Below are 8,506 nucleotides of genomic sequence, written 5' to 3'. Positions count from 1 at the left end.
ACATCACATCCATTCATATCACATCTACCCTGATCCACATCACATCACATCACATCTCATCCATTCACATCTACCTAGATCCACATCATCACATCACATCACATCACATCTATCCACATCACATCTCATCCATTCACATCTACCTAGTTCCATATTTATCCACCTTACATCTTATCCATCCATTCACATTACATCACATCCATTCAAATATCATCATATCACATTCACATCTCATCATATCCATTGAGATATCATCACATTACATTCACATCCATTCACATCTCATCACATCCATTCACATCTATCACATTCATTGCATCCACATCATATCACATACATTCCATCCACATTACATCACGTCCATATCTATCCACATCACATCTCATTTATTCCATCCACATTACATCACATCCACATCTATCCATATCTCATCACATCCATTTATATCTCATCTCATTCATCCACATCCATCCATTCGTTCACATTCACATCTATCCACATCCATCCATTCATTCACATGCACATCTATCCACATCCATCCATCCATTCACATTCACATCTATCCATATCTCATCACATCCATTCACATCTCATCTCATTCATCCACATCCATCCATTCGTTCACATTCACATTTATCCACATCCATCCATTCATTCACATGCACATCTATCCACATCCATCCATTCATCCACATTCACATCTATCCACACCCATCCATTCATCCACATTCACATCTATCACTTCACATCTCATTCTCATCCATTTACATCACATACCCATTCACATATTATCACATCTCATCACATTCACATCCACATCCATTTACATTGCATCACATCTCATCACATCCGCTCACATCTCCTCACATTACATTCATGTCATCACATTCACATCCACATCCATTTACATCGCATCACAGCTATTCACATATCATCACATATCATTCACATCTCATCACATCCACTCACATCACATTCACATCTTATCACATCACATTCACATCTCCTCTTATCACATTCACATCTCATCTAATCACATCGCATCTATTTACATCCCATCACATTCATTTACATATTGTATTTTCATTCCTTAAGCTTTATTAATGAGAACTAATTCTAAACTTCCGTTTACTCATTGGATCCTCGATCCTTCGAGGGATTCTAGATTCTCTTTTTCTGAATAAGAATTATCCAAGTTTTCTCAATGAATATTTTCATATTCTTTCTCAAATTTCTCAAGTAAGATATATTTAATATTCTTCTTTTTGAATAAAAGATTCATGGGATTTACAAAAATCAATTCTATCCATATTTTCCAATAAAAATAATAATACTCAAAATTTCACTTTTACTCATAATTTGAATTATGCCAAAAATTTCTCTTTTACCATTTAATTTCTTAGATCTCAATTATCATGGGAACTCCTCTTTTTGCATAAAAAATAAATTTATAAAAAAATTATCTTTTACCATTTAATTACTTGGATCTCAATTATCATGGGAATTCCTCTTTTTGCATAAAAATAAATTTACCAAAATTTACTCTTTTCTCATAATTAATTAATTATGCATAATTATACTAAAATTATTTCTCATGAATATGATGAAAATCATTCTTTTTTATATAGGATGTCCAATCCTAGAATATGGTAGGAAGTCCTCTTTTAGCATTATGCATAAAAATAAGATATGTATTATTTTCTAAAAATTTTACCATAGCTTTGCTACTATTACTGATAATTCTCAATTTTTTTCTAAAGAATAAAAGCTTGTAATGAAAATATGATAGTTGTTTCTCTTTTATGCTTAAAATCAAACTATGAATTTAAATCATAATTTTAACCATAATTATAAACTTAATTATGATTATTCCACTAGATTAAGGTAATTCCATTATTTCTCTTTTTCCAAATTGATAGGATAATCTATTTATCATTTAGAATCAATCAAAGTAGTTTTTAACTACTTATAATTAATCTAAAAGAAATAACCATTATTTTGTGTTAACACAAAATCATAAAAATACCATTTTCTTAATCTCTAGCTTATCAAGCCTAGAGTTTAGCTTTGAATTGAGAGACTATCATTGAGAAGCATCCTTTTTCAAGGAATTCAGCCATAAAGTTGTCTATTCTTTTAGAGAGAGAGATCTACTTAAAGAAAGCATTACAAATAAGCATAAAGATTAACTTTCTCTTAATTAAGCATTAATACTTTAAGAAAAAGATTGATTTGAATTAAAACAATCATTTAGAAGGCTTCTCAAGCTTGAGAGGGGTTGAGAAGAAGAAAGTTATTGAGAAAATAAAAAAAATCATAAAATTTGATTTTATCTCCAAGTTTGGCTTGATTCTCTAATTGCAGTGAAGCCCCCGACCAATCAATTGTCTTGATTCTCTAATTGCAGTGAAGTCCCCGACCAATCAATTGGTCCAGCAAGAGGAGAAGAGCAACTCCAAGAGTTGTTGTAGAGAGCGAGAGCTCCAAGCTCCCAAGAGAGGAAAATTTAAGGGATAATAGAAAATATGATTATTTTAATATAATACTGGCATGGTATAGCTCCAATATTTAATTACAAATGTTTGAGGGTCTATTTATAGGTGAGGAAGGCCACTAACCAAGTCCAACTGGGTTCTAGAATTTTGTTTGACTCAATTTGGACAAGTTTGGCTCCCTTTTTTATTTGGTTTGATCTAGGAGAGATGAAAGATAAAACTATCATAATTTTTTTGAATTAAAAACCCTTCCACATATGTGAAAGAGGTGCCTACCTCAAGAGTCCCCCTTTCCTTACCAAGGTGTCAAAAATGCATCATTATTTCAAAATATCTCATTTTTTTAGTAATATCTTGTAATTTTTAACTAATAAACCTTGCACTTAGTCAACTCTTCATCTTATGTGAGCATTTACTCATTTTTGGGTATTTTCTTTTATTCTTTTGGATTTACCTCATCCCAACACTTGGATTAATCCAGTTGGCCCATTGGAACCTTAATTGGACCATAATCCAAAAATTTCTGAAAATGTAGACCCTTAGGCTAAGATCTCTTATACCATTTTCAATTAATTCCTAATGCACATTGGAAAGTTCATTTTGAACTTCTGTTTCAGGGGAATCCATTTTAGACACTAGGATGATTTTTATATCCAAAGATATCTCAAATTTGGACTATCTCTCTCTAGACCTTTTCTCTCTCTAGGCTAAAACAGGGTAAAACAAGATATTTCTTCTATTTTAGAGAGGGGAATAATTTCAAGAACAGAAGGGGAGGTTCTTACACCTTTACACCTCAAAAGCTGGAGGGAGGAATCTTACACAAATAGTCCCTAAACTCATGGTTATATAGGCCTAAGTGGTGCATGACCTTCCAACTTCATCCCCTTGACCTTTCATTGGGCGTGTTCTTCTGTGTCCCTCAGGCTTCCATTGTGCACCATCTACTTTCCTTTTTACTTTAACTTTAATGCTTATTAACCATTGTTTAGGTATTTCCTCGATATTTCCTATTTGAAATGCCATGAACCTTATTTATATGTAACCTTTTACATATAAATAATCTTTCCTAGTCTTACCTTAGTGTTTCCTGTTCGTCTCATAACATTTCCTCCCCTTGAAAGAAAAGTTTTCATCCCCTCGAACTCAAGAAACCTTTTCTTTAGTGTAGCCACTCTTTCCCAAGTTGATCCTTCTTCTGATCTATCTTTCCACTTTACTAAACATTCTTTAAACATAAAATGTCTAGTTTTCTTTTCTCGATATTCGAGAATCTTTTCAGGCTCATGTGAAAGAATCTTTTTAGGCTCATGTCTAGTTTTCTTTTCTCGATATTCGAGAATCTTTTCAGTCTCATGTGGAAGAATAGGTGGTTCTATAAAGTCAAGTATTTCTTCTTTTTCAATGATGTTATCATTGTTTTCCATGTTTCTTTTCAGTCGACTAACATCAAACATAGGATGTACTTTGGATCCTTTACGTAAAGCTACCTTGTTTCCCACCTTGCATTTCAGTCTTCTAACATCAAACTAGGATGGATCCTTCAGGTAAAGCTATCTTGTAAGCTACACTTTGGATCCTTTACGTAAAGCTACCTTGTTTCCCACCTTGCATTTCAGTCTTCTAACATCAAACTAGGATGGATCCTTCAGGTAAAGCTATCTTGTAAGCTACACTTTCAATTTTTTTGGTATTGTATAAGGACCACAATAACCTTCCTCAAAATTATTTGGTCTTCTTTTACCTTTCTCATAACTAATAGACTGATCTTACAATTATTTAAGGTTGCTTGTTGCAATGTTTAGCATGTCTTTGAGAAAGTCTTTTACACTGCAATTTTTCTTTTTGTAACCTAGCTGCTATGGGTGCTCTAGGTTGAAATCCATACATTAGTAGCATGAATGGATTAAAATCGACAGCATGTTTAGCACTATTATAAGCAAATTCTAATAATGGAAGGTACTCATCCCAATTGTTTTGCTTATGATTAACATATGCTCGAAGCATATCTTCTAGGACTCGGTTAACCATTTTTTTCTATCCATTCACTTTGTGGATGTTTAGACGTACTCATCCTAAGTTTGGTGTCTAACTTTTTGAACACTTCTTTCCAAAAAAGGCTTGTAAACTTTGTATCTCAGTTGCTTACTATATCTACTATGGCAGTCCATATAATCTTATAGATGATGAATAAACATTCTAGTCAATTTTAGTGTTTTTACTTCTTTTTTAGTTGTTGGTAGAAATTGTACCAACTTGGTTAACCTATCCACTACTACCCACACTGAATCATGCCCTCTACTTGTTCGGGATAGTCCCACTATGAAATCCATAGAAATACTTTCCCACCAACCCTAAGTTATTTCTAGTGGTTGTAATATTCCACCTACTTTTAGGTGCTCAGATTTATTGACTTATCACTTAAGGCATTTTATAACATAATTCTTGACGTCTTTCTTTAAACCTACCCAATAAAACTATCTTTTAACAAGTGCACAAGCCATAGAATCTCTCGGGTGCCTTGCACTTGGATTGTCATGACATTCTAGTAAAATATTCTCATGAATATTTTCTTCTTTGGGTACACAAATGTGACCTTTATATAACAAGTATCCATAATCGATGGGAAAAAATTTTTCAATGATCTTTTTCACTTATTGACCTTCTTCAAGTGATTCCTTTGAACCACTATCTTTTTTAAGTGATACCTTTTTATCATTAGCATATGCATTTTCTTTACTCTCTATTTGAGAGTTACCTTTTTTAATCAAGTAATTCCAAACTACTTGATAGAGCTAGGGTCATTAGCACATTTTCCTTTTGAGTGAGCCAGCAACTCACTTTCTAGTTGAGTAAAACTCAACTCATTTATCTTGGATGCTCGACTTAGAGTATCTGCTATGATATTAAATATCTCTTTTCTATATCTGATTTGAAAATCAAATTCTTGTAGGATTTCAGTCCATATAGCCTTTCTACCTTTTAAGTCCTTTTTAGTACTTAACCATTTAAGACTTTCATGGTCAAACGATACTTCAAAATTGGCACCATAAAAAAAATGATGCCACTTTTTAAGAGCATGCACAATTGCAAATAGTTCTTTTTCATAAGTTGAATGGTTACTTTAAGCTTTGTCCAACTTTTTACTTTCAAATGCAACTAGCCTTCCCTTTAATAATAATACTACTCCTACAACAAAATTACTAGCATCCATTTCCAATACAAATGGTTCATTTGGATCCACTATTTGCAAAATAGGAGCAGTAGATATTGCTAATTTCAAATTTTCAAAACTAGTTTGTTGGTCATGAGTCCAACTAAATTGTTTTCCTTTTCCTTTAATCTGGTTTGTCTCATTAGAACAGCTATCTTAGCATAATTCCTTATAAACTTTTGATAGAACCTTGCAAGTCCTAAAAAGATTTGTAATTCATCTATATTTTGTGGAGCCTTCCACCTCACTATAGCTTCAACTTTATCAGGACCCATACAAATTCCTTCCTCAGACATACTGTGTCCAAGATATTGCACTTCTTTTTTGAAGAAATCACATTTAGACTTTTTAGCAAATAATTTTCTTTTCCTTAATAATTGAAATACTTTTCTAAGGTTCTCAATATATTCTTGTTCATTTTGGCTAAAGAAAAGTATATCATTAATAAAACAACCACAAATTTTCCTAAATAAGCATAAAGTATAGTGTTCATCATGGTCATAAAAGTAGTGGGAACATAGTTAAACCAAAAGGCATAAGTAAAAATTCATAGTGCCCAAAAGATGTCATCATGGTCATAAAAGTAGTGGGAGCATTAGTTAGACCAAAAGGCATAATTAAAAATTCATAGTGCCCAAAAGATGTCCTAAATGTTGTTTTTGGAACATCTTCAATTCTAATTCTTTCTTGATGATATCCAAACCTTAAATCTATCTTACTAAAATATTTAGCACCTTTTGATCAAACAACTCGTTTATCCTAGAAATAGATTGTTTTAAAATATTTTGGTTGCATTCAATCCACGATAATCTATGCACAAGGACATGGATCCATCTTTTTTCTTCACCAGTAGCATTGGTGAAGCCCAGGGAGACTTACTTTGCCTAATAAATCCTTGTTCTAAATATTTAGCCAATTGTTTTTCAACTTCTGGTCTTTCAGTTAAACTTACTCTCTAAGGTGGCTTACTATTTGGCTTTGAATCCTTTAAAACTTCTATGGGATAATTTATCCCTCTATCTGGAGGTAAACCTTTTGGCAATGTTACCGTAAAAACATCTTTAAAATCTTCTAATAAATTTTTCAAAGAAGAATTAACTAGTTCAAAAATACTTGAATCAAGCTTTTCACAATGGTTTTTAAATTGAGACATTGCATAACAGAAAAACATTTGTTCTATTTCATCATCTTAATGGGGTTTAATTTTTTTGCGAGCTTTATTTGGCGAGCTTTTTGGAGATAAGATAGTTTTATGCGAGCTTGTAAGAAAAATGATACATTTTGGTGAGCTTTTATATAGTAAGTATTTATGAAAGAGAAATAAATACATTCACATACATACATACATACATACATATATACATGTATGTATATATGTATCTACATATATACATATATACATATGTATGTATGTATATATGTAGGAAGGTAGGTAGGTAGGTAGGTAGGTAGGTGTGTTTGAGAACATATATACATATATACATATGTATGTATGTATATATGTATGTATATATGTAGGTAGGTAGGTAGGTAGGTAGGTAGGTGTGTTTGAGAACATATACATGCATGCATACATACATACCTACCTACCTACCTACCTACCTACCTACCTACCTACCTTCCTACATATAAACACACATTTTATGTCAAAGAAACTTAAATATAGGCACAAACATACCTATCTATGTACCTTTCTTCCAATATTTATTTCAACACAAGTAAAAACAAGTATACCCGGCTCATATTTTCTTACAAAAAGATTGAGTTCACATTTCCTTACAAGAAGATATATGGTTGGTACAACTCCTAAGACTTTAGAGTACGTGATAGTATACTCCATCCCAAAGCAAGACAAAAATATTGGGTTCAAATTTTCTTTTACAAAAAGATTGACTTCACATTTCCTTACAAGCTTAAGTAGGCAAGAATATGAGAGGCTTAATTAAAGCTTAAGTATAGGCACAAACATCCTTGCTTCGAGGACGTGATAGTATATTGCCCACTTCCTCTGGTGATAGTGTCGGTTGATGCATTACCATATCCTCATTCTTATGTAATCCCAAAACTCGCTAGAAGACAAAATAGATATGCTTACATGCAACGTATGACTTTCCTCTAGATTCTCTTTGCATGAAATCAGGACATGTACACCAAGGTTGTACCTTGATGTGTATAAAATAGTTCTCTCCACTCTCACATGCCAAATGAAAAATAGAGTAGGGGGACGGCTGCATTGCACTCTCATTAAGGACTGTCGCTGTCATGGCCTCGGCACTACCAATCCTCTTTTTTGCTTCTTTGGAAATCCAATGCCGCCACTTGGTTGATCTCTTTGTATTCTGTGTAAGTAGCATCATGTGGCCTCTTGTCACTTTCTTTGTTGCCCGCTGCTTGTGTGGACGTTTCTCCCACCCCTGACACAAAAGGTTCTTCATGATGAGTAACATCTAACTTGAACCCTGCCTTTACTAATTCCTCTACCTCTTGGCTGGTTATGTTGGTCCCAACATCCACTTTCCACATATCTGGGTATGATGGCTTGTATATTATGTTTGGATCTACATGCAATGTGTGCGAAACATTTGAAGGACAAAACCATATCATTTGAGCCTTTGGCCCTCCCGGACCAGGATGTTGTCGCTCTGAGTAGAAGCTAGGGGCAACAACTCCAATAGAGCTAGAGCTTCCCTGTATGTATGAGTTGCACTTAAGTCTTCCATAAATACCTCCCAAACATTTGACTTTTGAGTTCAATGGGGTTCGTCTAATGGCCCACATTGTGCGTCCAATGGTCTCT

This window comes from Cibotium barometz, chromosome 2 (assembly GCF_041138505.1).
Source record: "Cibotium barometz isolate CiBa-2024 chromosome 2, ASM4113850v1, whole genome shotgun sequence".
Classification (NCBI taxonomy): domain Eukaryota; kingdom Viridiplantae; phylum Streptophyta; class Polypodiopsida; order Cyatheales; family Cibotiaceae; genus Cibotium; species Cibotium barometz.
The sequence above is the reverse complement of the archived record's forward strand: the minus strand, read 5'-3'. Positions refer to the sequence as shown.